The sequence below is a fragment of the Triticum aestivum genome, chromosome 7B, assembly GCF_018294505.1.
Source record: "Triticum aestivum cultivar Chinese Spring chromosome 7B, IWGSC CS RefSeq v2.1, whole genome shotgun sequence".
Taxonomy (NCBI): Eukaryota; Viridiplantae; Streptophyta; class Magnoliopsida; order Poales; family Poaceae; genus Triticum; species Triticum aestivum.
Window position 1 is genome coordinate 620,049,674 of NC_057813.1, and position 17,096 is coordinate 620,066,769.

The window sequence follows — 17,096 nt, forward strand, 5'->3', positions numbered from 1 at the left end:
ATCATCAATATTAATCAAGCAGGACGTAGGGTTTTACCTCCATCAAGAGGGCCCGAACCTGGTAAAAACATCATGTCCCTCGTCTCCTGTTACCATCCGCCTAGACGCACAGTTCGGGACCCCTACCCAAGATCCGCCGGTTTTGACACCGACATTGGTGCTTTCATTGAGAGTTCCTCTGTGTCGTCACCGATAGGCTCGATGGCTTCTTCGATCATCATCAACGATGCAGTCCAGGGTGAGACCTTCCTCCCCGGACAGATCTTCGTATTTGGCGGCTTTGCACTGCGAGCCAATTCGCTTGGCCATCTAGAGCAGATTGAAAGTTACGCCCCGGGCCGTCAGGTCATATTTGGAAGTTTGGACTTCACGGCTGACATCTGCGAGGACTTGATCTTCGACGGATTCAAGCCACAGCCGAGCGTGCCGCACTGTCACGTCGGGCATGATTTAGCTCTGCCGCCGGACAGTACCCTGGAGGCCGCACTCGAAACCACTCTGATCTTCAATTCGGAGCCAGCTCCGCAGATCGAGGATGGATGCCTAGACACCGCCTCGGGGGCTGCAACCTCTACGGTGATAGAGCCGAACACCGATCTTGTCCCCCATGAAGCTCGTGACTCCGAGGTGCCGGACTCCTTGCCGGACTCCGGACCTCCCGCGCCCCCTCCAGTCGGATCCGATTGGGCGCCGATCATGGAGTTCACCGCAGCGGACATCTTTCAACGCTCACCTTTCGGCGACATCTTGAGTTCGCTAAAGTACCTCTCGTTATCAGGAGAGGCCCGGCCGGACTGCGGCCAGGACGGTTGGGATGCAGACGACGAAGAAATTCAGAGCCCACCCACCACCCACTTGGTAGCCACTGTCGACGATCTAACCGACATGCTAGATTACGACTCTGAGGACATGGACGGTATGGACGACGATGCCAGAGACGACCAAGAACCAGCACCCACCGGGCACTGGAAAGCCACCTCTTCATACGACATATACATGGTGGATATCCCAAAGGATGGGAACGGCGAAGGAATAGCGGAGGATGACCCCTCCAAGAAACAGCCCAAGCACCGGCGTCAGCGGCACCGCTCTAAATCCCGCCATAGCAAGAATGAGGATTCTGGCACCGGAGACAATAATACACCGGATAGCGCCAAAGACAACCCACTCCAGCAAGATCCAGCACAGGAGGAGGGGGACGCCAGCCCTCATGAGAGAGCGGCCGAAGAAGAGGTAGAGGGCTATATGCCTCCCTCCGGAGACGAGGCAAGCCTCGATGACGACGAATTTGTCGTACATGAGGATCCCATCGAATAGGAGCGTTTCAAACGCAGGCTTATGGCCACGGCAAATAGCCTCAAGAAAAAGCAGCAGCAGCTTAGAGCTGATCAAGATCTGCTAGCCGACAGATGGACCGAAGTCCTCGCGGCCGAAGAGCATGAACTCGAACGCCCCTCCAAAAGCTACGCCAAACGTAAGCTGCTCCCCCGATTAGAGGTGGAGGCATATGATCCCGCTTCACCAGGAGACAACACGGCTGATCGACCACCCCATGGTCGCGACAAAGAGGCCTCAAGGCCCTTCACTAGACCCGTACCCCGGCATCGCTCGAAAAGCACAAGGCCACAGGGGAACACTCCGGACCTGCAGACATATTGGAGGATAAGGCAAGACAATCAAGATAGATCTATGGATCACGTGGGCGCCCCACGATACGTGACGATCACCGTCACCCCGGACACAGTAAGTCCGGCCGGGCCGAACACAACAGACAAAGCTCTTTTGAGCTCCGTCGCGATATCGCCCAGTACAGAGGCGCCGCATACCCACTATGCTTCACAGATGAGGTAATGGATCATCAAATCCCAGAAGGGTTTAAACCCGTCAATATTGAATCTTATGATGGCACAACAGACCCCGCGGTCTGGATCGAGGACTATCTCCTCCACATCCACATGGCCCGCGGAGACGATCTCCACGCCATCAAATATCTCCCACTCAAACTTAAAGGACCAGCCCGACACTGGCTTAACAGCTTGCCAGCAGAGTCAATCGGGAGTTGGGAGGACCTGGAAGCCGCGTTCCTCAATAACTTCCAAGGCACGTATGTGCGACCACCAGATGCAGATGACCTAAGCCACATAATTCAACAGCCAGACGAATCGTCCAGACAATTCTGGACATGGTTCTTAACCAAGAAAAACCAAATCGTCGACTGTCCGGATACCGAGGCCCTCGCGGCCTTCAAGCATAACATCCGTGACGAGTGGCTTGACCGGCACCTGGGACAGGAAAAGCCGAAATCCATGGCAGCCCTTACATCACTCATGACCCGCTTCTGCGCGGGTGAGGACAGCTGGCTAGCACGCAGCAACAACCTCAACAAAAATTCTGGCAGTCCGGATATCAAGGACCGTAGTGGCAGGTCGCGTCGCAACAAAAACAAACGCCGCATTAACGGCGATAACAGTGAGGATACGACAGTCAATGCCGGATTCAGAGGCTCTAAACCCGGTGAACGGAAAAAATCCATTCAAAAGAACAACTCAGGGTCCGTCCAATTTGGACCGAATTCTCGACCGCTTGTGCCAGATACATGGCACCCCTGAAAAGCCAGCTAACCACACCAATAGGGACTGTTGGGTGTTCAAGCAGGCAGGCAAGTTAATTGCCGAAAACAGCGACAAGGGGCTACATAGCGACAACGAGGAAGAGACCCGACCGCCGAACAATAGAGGACAGAAGGGTTTTCCCCCACAGGTGCAGACGGTGAACATGATATATGCCACGCACATACCCAAAAGGGAGCGGAAGCGCGCACTCAGGGATGTATACGCGATGGAGCCAGTTGCCCCGAAGTTCAATCCATGGTCCTCTTGCCCGATCACCTTTGACCGAAGGGACCACCCCACCAGCATTCGCCATGGTGGGTTCGCCGCATTGGTTCTAGACCCAATCGTCAATGGATTTCATCTCACCAGAGTCCTGATGGACGGCGGTAGCAGCCTAAACCTGCTTTATCAGGACACGGTGCACAAAATGGGCATAGACCCCTCAAGGATTAAACCTACCAAGACGACCTTTAAAGGCGTCATACCAGGTGTAGAAGCCAATTGTACAGGCTCAGTTACACTGGAAGTGGTCTTCGGATCCCCGGATAACTTCCGAAGCGAGAAGTTAATCTTTGACATAGTCTCGTTCCGCAGCGGCTATCATGCCTTGCTCGGACATACGGCGTTCGCAAAGTTCAACGCGGTGCCGCACTACGCATACCTCAAGCCAAGATGCCAGGCCCTAGAGGAGTCATCACAGTCAACGAAAACACTGAACGCTCCCTCCAAACGGAGGAACATACAGCGGCTCTCGCGGCAGAAGTACAAAGCAGCCTTTTAAGGCAATTCTCGAGTCTGGCTGCCAAGCGGTCGGACACAGCTAAACGTGCCTGGAGTAACCTATAACACGACCACCTGGCACGTTCCGAGCACGCGTAGCAGTGCGGCCCCAACCCCAGCCCCTGTAAAACATTAAGACAGACCCTTCGCGTACTCCATTACGCTCTGAAGATACCATGGGCATGGGGCAAGGGGCTCGACCACGATAAGCCCAGATTGCGGCTCAACCGCACCAGGGGCTCTTAAGTGTGTCGTTTCTTTTTCTTTTCCTTTTATTTTTTACCTACAGGACTCTGTTCGTCAGAGGCCCTGTCCGGCAGCAGACATGCCGAACCCACGATGCAACAGCCAGGGAAGGAGAAAGGCTACAACGAAAATCCAGGTGGTCTCCATTATGAGCATTAAATCTGTTTAATGCATTATTCCGTAGCCTACCCCTGGAGGGGGACATGTTAAACAGTCCCATCCCTTGCTTACTGCACCACTTGTATCGTCCTGCACTTACAGCAGTTTTTATTGAATAGAGCAATGCAGCACATTTTTGCTTCCAATTGCATTTCTTTCTTACACACATGTTCATCTATGACATGTTGCATCCGTACGTTTTGGTACGGTTAAATACACCAGGGCCTTATGTTTCCCGCGTTATGATGTGATAAGTCTGAACACTTTCACAAGTGCGGCACCCCGAACTTATAGCATTATATGCATCGGCTCTGAATCATGTTCTTGGGTCAATAGTTGGGTTTGCCCGGCTCCCATGTTTTGGTACCTTACGTTCCGTTTTATCGGCTAAGGTAGCACTGGGAGAACCACTGCGATTGCACCCCAGTTGAGTTGGGTTAACGCCTCAGTGGAGAAAGCTAAAACTGACCGTCATGATGAGGCGAGAGTCGGTCGCTGTTCGAGAGGTTCTTTGCGAGTCCCTAAAGACTTATGCCGCTTCGAGCGAGGAGCCGGATTCTGTCCGGCAAAGGCGTGGATAGCGCCCCAAATTCGGCCTTCCAAAAACTAGGGGCTTCGCCGAAATTTAAAATTATAGAATTCTATGGCTAAGTGAGAGTGTTCAAGCATTATAAGTCCGGTTGCCTTGTTCGTTGTGTTGAGAGCCTCCCTCGATGGACCCAAATATGGGAACAAGAGTGCCCAAATTTATCCCGAACACCCCAGCACTCGTGGCATGGGGGCTGAAGCCGACGACTTGCCATCTCTCAGATTTGATAAACAGCCGCACAGAAGGTAATATTTTAAATTAACAAGTGTTGCTTCACGCATATGAACTTAGTTTTCAGCGCACAGGATAACAAAACGCGAGTCTACTCAAAAACTTCTTCTTTGGAGCACTCACCTGCAATAATGCGGGCGCCCTTCAGCACACTCCTATAATACATCTCGGGCGTGCGATGCTCCTTGCCCTCTGGTGGGGGGTCCGTCACAAGCTTCTGGGCATCCATCTTGCCCCAGTGCACCTTTGCGCGGGCAAGGGCCCGACGCGCACCCTTGATACAGGCGGAGTGCTTGATAACTTCAACCCACGAGCACGCGTCCACCAGCCACCGCACCAGGCCGAAGTAGCTCCCTGGTATAGCCTCCTTAGGCCACAGCCGAACTATGAGGCCCTTCATGGCCTGTTCGGCCGCCTTGTGGAGCTCGACCAGCTGCTTCAACTGGTCGCTCAGGGGCACCGGATGTCCGGCCTCAGCATACTGAGACCAGAAGACCTTCTCCGTTGAGCTCCCCTCCTCGGCCCAGTAGAATGCGGCAGCATCGGTCACGCTGCGGGGAAGATCTGCGAACACTCCTTGAGAGCTCCGAATTCGGGTAAGCAACAGGTAATTAACACTCACATGCTTACTTTGCATGAAAAATGCCTTACCCGCTGCTATTTTCTTCATCGCCTCTATCTCCTGGAGGGCCTTGTAGGCTTCGGCCTTAGCGGCTTTGGCACTCTCAAGAGCCGTTGCAAGCTCAGACTCTCAAGTCTTCGAGTCACGCTCCAGGCTCTCGTGTTTTTTCACGAGATCCTGGAGCTCTTGCTGTACCTCCACCACCCGCGCCTCCTGTTTCTCTCGCTCGGTGCGCTCCGCAGCCGCATTGCGTTCGGCCGCGGCCACCGCCTCTTTCAGGGTCGCCACCTCGTTCGTGGCCCCTGCAATACCCACGTTATCCTCGTTATTCTTTTTGCAACCAAAATTCTTTTCTGTAAGGTACAATTTTCATAAGGTATTACTCACCTTCTTTTTCCTCGAGCTGCTTCTTGGCATGGCCGAGCTTGTTCTCGGACCGCTCGAGGTTTTCCTTTAAAGTTTTGACCTCCGCAATCAGTGCGGCAGAGGTCAGCAGCACAGCCTGCAATCCCATATTGACATATTTTCATGACTCCTGCGTTTATCTTTCTAAAGATCCTCAGTCCGGCTTTTCTTTCCGAACACCGAACCGAGCATCAGGGGCTACTATCTATGCGGTACTATTTTACATATATTGAAATTATTACCTCAAAGCCTGTTAGAAGGCTGCTGCAGGCTTCGGTCAGCCAGCTCTTGGCGAGCTGAACCTTCTGAATCACCGCACTCATAACAGTGCGGTGTTCCTCTTTGATGGAGGCGCCGTTGAGCGCCTCCAGCAAATTATCCGGCACCTCCGGTTGGACGGAGGCAGCCGGCGTCGCGGTCTTGCCCTTCTTGCGAAGGGGTCACCCGCCGGACTCCGGAGCCACTATGGGTTCCGGGGCTGAGTCTGGTGCAAAGTCCGGGAGGTTGTCCTGCGACACCTCCGGGGCCCTCTCCTCCTAGTGGGTCCCTTCCTGGGATCCCACCTCGGCATCATCCGCATCACGGGGGGTGGAGGCAGTCGGAAGAGAATCCATATCCGACGCCCCTAAGGACCCACTCGATGAAGTGGGGAGATCATCCTTAGGCGGACTGCAGGGTTGTATGCGGCATTAGAAAGACATAATGTGGCGGAAAACGAAAACCTTGAAGTTATTCGGGAGTCCGGATACTTACGATCTCGCCAGAGGCTTGGCCCTTGGAGGCTAGTCCTCGTCGTCGTCACTGGCGTTGGCGAAACAGTCCGGGGGAAGAGTTTTTCCCCTCTTGGACCCTTCGGCCTCCCTTGTTGGGGAGGCCTTCCTTTTCTTCCCTCCCCCCGATGGGGGAGAGGCTTTCTTCTTCTCCTCCTCGCCTTGGTGGGAGGAGTCGGCCTCGGATTCATCGTCCGATAGCACCTGAAAACGGGAACTCTTCCGAGTCCCCGTGGCCTTCTTCTTGGCCTTCTTCTCCGGCACCACATGGGGTGCCGGAGCCAGCAGCCCCGTTAGGCGGGCGTCAGCTGGGTCCTCTGGCAATGGGGCCGGACAGATAGCCTGTGCGGCCTTCTTCAGCCAGTCCTGTCAAAGGAAAGGGAGTTTAGATCCCGCATAGAGTCAAACTATGAATAACAAGCGTCCCGTAAAGGACAATATCACTTACCTCGTCAGCTGGACGCTGCGAGCTGAATCTGCGATCTTCGGTAGCGGATGCGGGAGCCTCGGCGCCCTTGAACAGCACCTTCCAGACCTCTTCGTACGTAGTGTCGAAGAGCCCATTCAAAGTCTGGTGCTGCGCCGGATCAAACTCCCACATATTGAAGCCCATCGTTGGCACGAGAGAATCCGGCGGATGAGCATAACCTGGACTACGTTGACAAGCTTGAGCTTCTTGTCCACCAACTTCTGGATACAGGCTTGGAGTCCGGTCAGCTCCTCTGAATCCCCCCAGATCCGGCCGCTCTCTTTCCAGGAGGTGAGCCGTGTGGGGATGCGGGATCTGAATTCGGGGGCCGCTGCCCATTCGGGATCACGCGGCTCGGTGATATAGAACCACCCCGATTGCCACCCCTTGATGGTTTCCACAGAGGTGCCCTCCAGCCACGTAACGTGGGACATCCTGCCCACCATGGCGCCTCCGCACTCCGCTTGGCTGCCATTCACAACCTTCGGCTTGACACTGAAGGTCTTGAGCCACAAGCCGAAGTGGGGCTGGATGCAGAGGAAGGCCTCGCACACGACGATAAACGCCGAGATGTTGAGGATAAAATTCAGGGCCAGATCATGGAAATCTAGGCCGTAGTAGAATATGAGCCCCCGGACAAAGTGATGAAGTGGGAAGCCCAGTCCGCGGAGGAAATGGGGAAGGAATACTACCCTCTCATGGGGCCTAGGGGTGGGGATGAGCTCTCCCTCGTCGGGGAGCCGATGCGCGATGTCGCTGGACAAGTATCCGGCGCCGCGCAGCTTCTGGATTTGCCCCTCCGTGACGGAGGAGGCCATCCACTTGCCTCCCACTCCGGACATATTTGGAGAAGGTTGAGGTGAGATGTGCGGGCTTGGGCGCTAGAGCTCGAGTTCACAGAGATGGATAAGCCAAGGAGGAAGAAGGCGCAGGTAAAAAGGTTGGATCTTTATCCCCTTATATGGGCGGACAGCAACACGCGTCCCCACCGGCCTGGTAAAACTCGCTTATCTCCCAAGCGTCACAATCAATGGCGCGGTTGGGTTACCCACGTCCGTATTGATGGGAATCCCGGAATAAGGGGAACACGATCTCTGCTTCGACAAGACGTGCCAAGGAAACCGCCTCGCTAAACGCGCCGAGGTGGAACAATAGAAACAATTCGAGTAAAGGCTTGGAAGTGGTGTGACGTCACGCCACAGAATACGTCAGCAGATTGATCTTGTGTAATATTATTCTCTCTACGGTGGTATGTGGAATTTATTTTTGCAGAGCCGGACACTATCCTGGTGTTCAAAATCTTCTATAAATTATTCGGAGGAGGAACCCGCCTTGCAATGCCGAAGACAATATGCGTGCCCGACTCGTCGTCATTGAAGCCTGGTTCAGGGGCTACTGAGGGAGTCTTGGACTAGGGGGTGTCCGGATAGCCGAACTATCATCATCGGTCGGACTCCAAGACTATGAAGATACAAGATTGAAGACTTCGTCCCGTGTCCGGATGGGACTTTCCTTGGCGTGGAAGGCAAGCTTGGCGATAGGGATATGTAGATCTCCTACCATTGTAACCGACTCTGTGTAACCCTAGCCCTCTCTGGTGTCTATATAAACCGGATGGCTTTAGTCCATAGGACGAACAACAATCATACCATAGGCTAGCTTCTAAGGTTTAGCCTCCTTTATCTCGTGGTAGATCTACTCTTGTAACCCACATCATCAATATTAATCAAGCAGGACATAGGGTTTTACCTCTATCAAGAGGGCCCGAACCTGGGTAAAAACATCGTGTCCATCGTCTCCTGTTACCATCCGCCTAGACGCACTGTTCAGGACCCCCTACCCGAGATCCGCCGGTTTTGACACCGACATGGGAAGTTGTAGTGAGGCAAGGAGGAAGGTGAATGCAATACATGCATAAATATGGAAAAAGGTGCATGAAACAGTGCCGCACCGAAGCAAAGTCCAAGGACCATCGGATCGATGGATGTCAAAACAACTGGATTGCCACTCATAGAAAAATATAATTGTTATGCTACATGATGCGCGGCTATTGAGTGAGCATCGAGAACGTTGTGTTGAATTAACTTGAGTTGCCTTGCTAAAATGAATAAAAAATATCTGAAAATATTATTGACTAAAATATTAATTTAACCCCTCTGTAAACTAATTTAACCCCTCTGAAAATGATTAGTTTATAGAGGAAGTACTATTCATTGGTGATTGCTATGTATGGACGTTGCTCATGTTAAACTATTTCTTTGATTCTCGGCGGTTGCTTGCTTTATAACCAACTAAAATTCTTATTGACTAGTGCTAGCTTCTACAGTAGCATCCTTGCCGGAGAGGGCAACATCAAAGGCCTTCCGGCAACCAAGTTACCACTACGGGTCCGTGGTGGCATAAAGATCTTCGTGAAGACTATCATTGGCTAAAACATCCTGAAGGAGTCCCGATCAAAGGCGGCATGCAAATCTTTGTCAAGATCAAACACATCTTACTACATCATCAACAAAGTGCTTTAACAGAAGTTGCCCAAGAATCCTGGCAATGACCCGAGGCACAAGATATCCGGGAATAGCCACGACGTCCTACAACGCCCATTCCACCTTGCTCGCATCCAGCGAGCGGGTACGACAGGCCACCACACCTAACGCGTGGTGGGTGTGCAGGCATGCCAGACGAGTTACAGCGATGCATGACATAATTCACCACCCTGTTTACCATGTGATGGACACCTGTATTAGTGCATGTCCCACTAACACCAGGTGAATACCATATGCGGTGACGACATGACATGTGCTCATTTCTGGAGGCCGGGAAACAATGACACCTAGTCGTACATTTAACGAACTTGCCTACTTTGTCAGAGTCAGATATGATTCACCTTAGCCATTGTGGTACCTCTTGTGACTATAAAAGAAGGACCAGGCTACAGTATGGAGGGTCGGTTAGACTCAGGCTGGACACTTAGTAGTTTACACATAGGAGCTCAAAGGCAACATGTTCCCTCCCGGTTTGTTGCTCTTTGTCCAACAAATCAACAAAGCACAAAGCATGAGTAGGGTGCTACACAACCATGACCAAACCTGACTAGATGTTCGTGTTTTCTAAGTTTTTTAGTTAGTGTTGATCCACACTTTGCACCCATACCTCGCATGTGTTTTGCACATGCGTGATGATAATTATACTGATGACATGCAGGGCTCCATGCCCGTTTGTTGTTTGTTGCTGGGGTTGTTTGTTAGTTTGGTGTGAAACACTTGTCACATGAAAGCGGAGTATCTGTGCGCGAGCTCAGATGAGCCCGTTATCTAGGACGTTGGCTGAAGCATGGAGATCGGTGCCAGTTGTAAATACGGGAGGGTTGCGCGCGTTAGTAAATGGGCACTGTCGCGAAATACGCAGATGGCAGGCGTGGGTGGTGGTCCTCACTTTCACGGGCGGAGGAACGTCCGTTTGTCGTTGACGAGTTGGGCTGTGGATTAGAACAGTAATTCGACGTCTGGTCCGTGGCCCCGAATGTGAGCTTTTCCGTTTGCTGCGCCCATGGTATGAACCAACTGCGCGGTCTGGTGGCTTTGGCTAGGGTAAAGCTGACCTATTTTTCTAAGGCCTGGTGGTGAGCGGCGGCGCCGCCGGTGGAGGTGAGGGCGACAAGGATGGAGTTCCTGATGCAACCTATAAATGGGTATGTACTCTAAGTATTTGCCTTTGTTCTAGCGATTTCTAGACCGTAAATGTGTTGATTCAGAGCGGATTTGCATGTGCGTCGGGCAGATCTAACTTCCTGGAGGAAGTTGGGGAGAGTTTGGTGCCGGCACCGGAGGGGGCGCGTGCGGTCGATGTGGAGATGGTGGCAGCGCAGGTGACGGAAGGACAGCAGGTGGCTGTTGAGGATCAGCCCGCAGCTACAGGGGAGGCGCAGATCTTGATGCTCAGTGAAGCAGCACAGGAGAATAGGGACGTGTCTCCACCGAGCTCGGAGCTACCTACTGGGAAGATGAACCCTCGAGCTCCTGGATGGAATAAGAGGTTAGATCATGGCGTGCATATGTACCTTACTTGATGATGTGCCTTTGGGCTGAGCAAGACGGTTATTGTTGTGTCATACCAGTAACTGAATATGTTGTTGCTATCAGCTGGTATGAAATGTTTTTAGGAAAAAAGACGGTACTGAATTTTGTAGGAGGTTCGACTTAAGAAGGAACCTGATAACTCTATTAGTAGGTGCATATTGTAGCAGTTAACAGGGGCTTGAGCAATTTGAGGAGAAGTTGTGCCATATTTGGGTAATATCCTTTTAGTTGTGATTTGTATTTGTAGATTATTACAAGCAAGGCAGTGAGGTCTCTGCATTGTTCTAAGTATGAAATTGTTAGAACTGGCGCACCCATGTTTGTACATGATTGATTAGTTGGGCATTAGCTGTGAGTGAAATCAAGGTCTTTTTTTAAGTAATTCCTGATGCTCTGGATAGTAATGAAATTTTGAGAAGGGTCTCTATTTCGTGTTGTATGTTTTGTGCTTTAGATGATGTAGGAGTGAGTCTGATTATCCGTAGCATGTAATTATATTGAAATATCTCATGAAAATAGTTTAGTTGAAAGATTCCGTTGCAAGCAATTGTTTTCATGAACTCTTATGTTTGTTGTAATCCATTGCCATTCATGATTGCATGATAACTGCTCAGGGATTCAAATGTAATCCTATGCTTATGTTACATCAACTTTAATTATGCTTGCATCAATAGTACTGTACATTTTTGTCGAAATGTGAATCGTGCTATGTAAATGCAGGTTGAGGATCGGCGCCGCTGCACCAAGTCGGCCGCCTTGCCCAAACCGTGTCACTGCATTTGAGAAGGTTATCCGAAACTATGCTGAGAATCCAAGAGAAAATGTGATCACACCGACTATTGGCACAACCTTTGATTCAGTAGGAGAGGCATATGACTTCTACAATTTGTATTCATGGGAAAAGGGGTTTGGTATCAGATATGGCAAGAGTCGGCTAAATGTAGAGAGGATTAAATGCATGCAAGAAATCGTCTGTGGTTGCTCGGTTAGTACAAAAAGTTTTCTGTATCAAGTGTTCAATTTCCTGGTGTTGGCGAAACCTGACGTTAACTGAATTTTGTGTTCTTGTGGTACATTTCCCGCAGGGAAAAGCTGGTGTTGAGAATACAAGATCTTGTCGCTGCGAATGCCCAGCTTTAGTAAGGCTCCTACGAAGAGAAGATAATGGATGGTATATTGCAGAGCACAGGGATACTCACAACCACTCATTGTCGCCGAACTTTGGCGAGACACTACATTGGCCATCGCACAAGCATATAGATGTATACACAAGAGATCTTGTGAAGCAGTTGCGGCAGAACAATGTCAATTTGTCTAAGGTGTATAGCATAATCGGAGGTTTCTTTGGATGGATGGATAATGTCCCCTTCACAAAAAGGTCTTTGTGGTAGAATTAACCGAGACCACGCAGATGATGATGTGAAGAAGATAATGGATGTCTTTGCGGAGATTGGTGCGAAAGATCCGCACTTCACCTATAGGGTGCAAGCTGACAGTGACGGGAGAATTAGGAATTTGATGTGGGCAAGTGGGAACAACAGGCTGCAGTACTCTTTCTTCGGGGATGTCATAACGTTTGACACAACCTACGGACTTAACTAAACGCCCCATTAGATGACTCATGCCCAGCAGACTAAGCACTACGCTGGAAGATTAGGAACACCAGTGCGACGACGAGGATGAAGTTTGTTCCAGCCAACAGCAGCGCCGTGCGGTGGCTGTCGGCGGAGCAGCATGGATGAGCGGCGCGGGGAGGACTCTGCTGCTGCACCTGCGCCTCCATGCGCACTTGCGCTGGCTGGATCTCTGGCTGCATGCGATCTTCGAAGTTGTCGCCCCGCCTGTACATCTGCTGAAGCGGGGATCCCGAGTGCCTAGCAATGGCGGCGTGAAGCGCATAAGGCTGGCTGAGCCCAGCTCTGGTCAGCTCCGGCAGGTACGTGTCCGTAGATCTAATGAAACCGCATGGTCCAGCCTGCATGCAATCAAAACTCAGGAACAGAGGAGGAATCAATCAAGAAAATGGTTGTTCTTCAGTACAGATGAGGGCTTACATCTTTCCTGACGCACTTGTAGAAGCGAGCTCCGGCGCGAGACATGTAGGTGACCACCTTGTCTTTGCAGTCGGGGCAAGGGATCAGTGGAAGCACTCCCTCGTGCTGCGAGGAGGAAGAAGACGACGCCATGGTCGCCGGTCTGTTCGCTCGAACGGAAAGACAAGAAGATAAGGTTGGGGGGTAGGTGGGGGCGGCACGAACTGAATCTTCAAGAGCAAGGCTTGTGGATTAATAAAAAACAGGTGAGAAGGGGACGACCGTTTGTGAGGTAACGTCTGATCCGTGGCTCACTTCGCTAGTGTGCATCTGAGCCAGCTCGTGGGGGGTGACGGCCGTTATAATCAAAGCGGTAGTTGGGTGGGCCCTGTCCTTTAGAAAAGCATCCACTACTGCTAAGAATACACTGTGAAATACACACGCGGGGGCGAATCTTGGCGCTGAAGAACGGCTATGATAACAGGTGCATCTGAGCCCGGGCTCAGAATAGCACTTTCGTTGTCACATGGCTCTTTATTGATCTTGCATGAAGGACTACATGGTACATCTAGAATTGAAACGAATTGACTGAAATCGAGCGTCTAATCGCACGCGTGAGACATCGCGCGCTAGGGCCCATGGACAGTGTTTGGATCAGTGCTTATTTATCTCTTCACATAGGCATCCCTATCCATTTGTTTTCTCCTCGCGACACAATCCCTTCCGCTCTTTGCTTCCTCACCTCGCAATATCTTCTACGGCTCTCTGACTATTGTGTGCATTGGCGTACCCAGCGTGTGTGCAAGGTGTGTCGTGGCACACCCAGATATTTGAGAAATTATTTTTTACCATATAGTATTTTTGGCCCAAATCAAACGACACATGCCCAACCCACTTCACGTAAGCGGTTGAGAGAGCCAGAGCCCAGAAGAGGCAGTAGTCAGGGGCAGCGTAGCAGAGCAACCTAATCCATCCCGCTGCGCTCGGGCGCTCGGCTCCTTCCATCAGGTCGCGCCGCCGCCAGCAGCCAGGACGCACCGGCGCCTCCGCCTGTCCACTCCACCAGCCACCCGGACATCCCGCCGCCAGCCGCTCCTGGCCTCCTTCCAACAGAACGCAGCGACACGCCGCCATTCGCCTTCTCGGTCGGAGCAACCACGCCCGCCTCCCATCTTGATTTCTGACCGCTGTCGCCGTTTTGGGTCTGGTCTCCCGAGCAGGAAGAGCTACAGGCTGCAGCTACTACCGGCCTACCGCCTCCGACCCTTCGCCTCATCCGCACAGCCGACCGACGCCCTCGTCCTAGTGGCCAGTTCTCAGTCAGTGGGTGAGCTCTTTTGAATGATTTTGTAGCTAATTTCTAATTTGCTTACAGTCAGATGTATGCAGTACTTACTGGATGTTAGGATGTATGAACTAATTAACATTGTGTGCATATTTTTTAGTCAACTACTCAATTTGCTTACAGTATGAAGTATGAACTGATGAACGTGAAGTACACTAGTACATATTGTTTGCTTTGTGTGTAGTCAACTTGTTTATAGCTGAAACATTTTGTATTCAATTTGACATTGTGTATAGATGTATGAACATGAATGTATACGATTTTTGCTTGCCTGTACTGTATACAATCGATACATTGTGTATGGATGCTTATTCTTGTTTTGTGCTATTTGTTGTAATTGTAGAATAGAAGATGAAGAGGAATGGTGACATTAAGTCCTTTTTCTGGAATTATGAGGCTGCTAAAAGAAAGAAGGCTGCAGCCGAAGAGCAACTTGAATATGAAGATATAGTGTCAAATATTGAAGATGAAGCAGTCCTTCCTCCACCTCTAGTCCATTCTGCAGAGATTGTAGTTGATATTGAAGATGAAGCATTCCATTCCGATGTAGAGATTGAAAGTGATAGTGAAAATGAAGCGGCATCACCCCAACATCCATGTGCAAGGCCATATAATATTCAAAGGCTTCCTCCTAATCCAGGGGAGAGGATTCCTATTTCAGCGTATGATGTCGATGATCAAGATGAAGTTCGGAGACGATACATTGCAAAGCAAGCAGTCCAACCATATGCACACAACTTTCAATTCAGGAAAATCTATGGTAAAAATTGACACTTCAACTTTGTTTGGTTTGAGACCTACAAATGGCTAGAATATAGTGTCAAATATGAGGCAACATTTTGCTTTGTGTGTTATTTGTTCAAAGGGAAATCTAATCGGGGGCCTAGGGGTGATGCCTTTGTTAATGGTGGTTGGAAATATTGGTATAAGCCCGATGCATTGGTCAAACATGTTGGTGGTATTAATAGCATTCACAACAAAGCTCAAGAGAAGTACAATACGTGGGCAAGGGTATGATGGGGCTAGTAACAAGAAAGGGGAGGTTAGGGTTGAAAACATTGATCATGAAAGAGTCACCCTCTGCCTATTACATCCATTGTTTTGCACATCAACTTCAGTTGGTTCTTATAGCTGTGGCAAGGGACAATGAACCATGTTTGTGGTTCTTTGATCATGTTTCTTACTTGCTCAATATTGTTGGAGTTTCTTGTAAGCGCCATGACATGCTTTGAGATGTTAGATCTCAAAAGGTGTTGGAAGCACTTGAAATGGGTGAGATTGAAAGTGGAAGTGGGCTAAATCAAGAGATGGGACTAGCTAGACCCGGCGACACTCGTTGGGGTTCTCATTTTAAAACCATTATGCACATTGTTAGCATGTATTCCACAATCCTTGAAGTACTTGATGCTATTGGAAAAGATCCTTCACAAAAAAGTGAGTGGACAAGAATACATGGAGTTGCTCAAGCCTTTGAATCATTTGACTTTGTTTTCAATCTTCACTTGATACTTGTTATTCTTTGCTATACAAATGAGTTTTCCAAATCTTTGCAAAAGAGAGATCAAGATATTGTCAATGCAATGACACTTGTTAGTTTGGCAAAGAGTAGAATGCAACACATGAGGTCTTATGGCTGGGAAGATTTTCTTGCAAAGCTAACCTTATTTTGCAACAAACATGACATTCAAGTTCCTTTGTGGGAGGATATTTATGAGCCTAATTGAAGATCACGTCGGTATTATGAAGTACAAACAAATGATGATCGTTATAGAAGAGAAGTATATCTTGGTGTCATTGATCAAACCATTCAAGAGCTTGACAATCGGTTTGATGAGGTTAATACGGAGTTGCTTATTTGCATGTCGGCTTTGAATCCCCTCAATTCAATTGCTTCTTATGATGCACTCAAGGTAATGAGACTTGTTGAATTCTATCCCATGGACATTTCAAGCACATATTTGATAAGGCTAGAATTTCAACTTACTAATTTTATTGATGATATGAGACAAGATGATAGGTTTAGAAATGCAAGTAATATTGGTGAGCTCTCAATTATGCTTGTTGCTACAAATAAGCATGTTCTTTATGATTTTGTCTACTTACTCATCAAATTGATATTGATTTTACAGGTGACGACGGCTAGTGTTTAAAGAGTGTTTTCAGCAATGAATCTAGTGAAAAATAAGTTGAGGACTACTATGAGTGATGATCACTTGAATGATTGCTTAGTGACATTTATTGAATGGGATGTGTTCATGGAAGTAAGCGAAGATGACATAGTTGATGCTTTCATGGCAATGCAAAAACGTAGAGTTACCTAGTGATGTAATTTTCTACTTGTGCTTCTTTCATGTAAGACTACTCGTATTGTAATTGAGCACATTTGAGATATATTTTGTGAACTAAATTGTTGTGAGATTTGCATTAAGCTACTCATGTTATTATTTTTCCATATTTTGTCTGACACATGGATTAGGTGGGAATTTTTTTAGAGTGAGCACACCCTTCATTTTTTCCTGGGTCCACCACTGATTGCGTGCAGTGCAGAGGTCATACCGCCACCGTTGTCAATTCTATGGCGGTCGTGGGCATTGATTCTGTTGCGACCGCGACATGCCCAACCATGAGTGATGTCCGACCCACCCAACAATAAGCGGCCACTATGGGTTGTCTTCGCTAAAGTGCGGCTATGCAGAGATAGTCAGCGGCACTACGAGGGAGTATGCACCAGCTGATGGGAGCCGACAGCAGTCGGTGGC

The 17,096-nt window shown here is 49.6% G+C and overlaps 1 long non-coding RNA gene across 1 annotated transcript; it reads left to right on the forward strand.

Annotated features, from left to right (window-relative positions):
* The first annotated feature begins 13,740 nt into the window (after positions 1–13,740).
* Positions 13,741–16,765, forward strand: LOC123159107 (uncharacterized). The gene is made up of 3 exons (XR_006479514.1): positions 13,741–14,319; positions 14,681–16,247; positions 16,467–16,765. It is a non-coding gene; the product is annotated as an uncharacterized lncRNA (long non-coding RNA).
* The last annotated feature ends 331 nt before the right edge of the window (positions 16,766–17,096 follow it).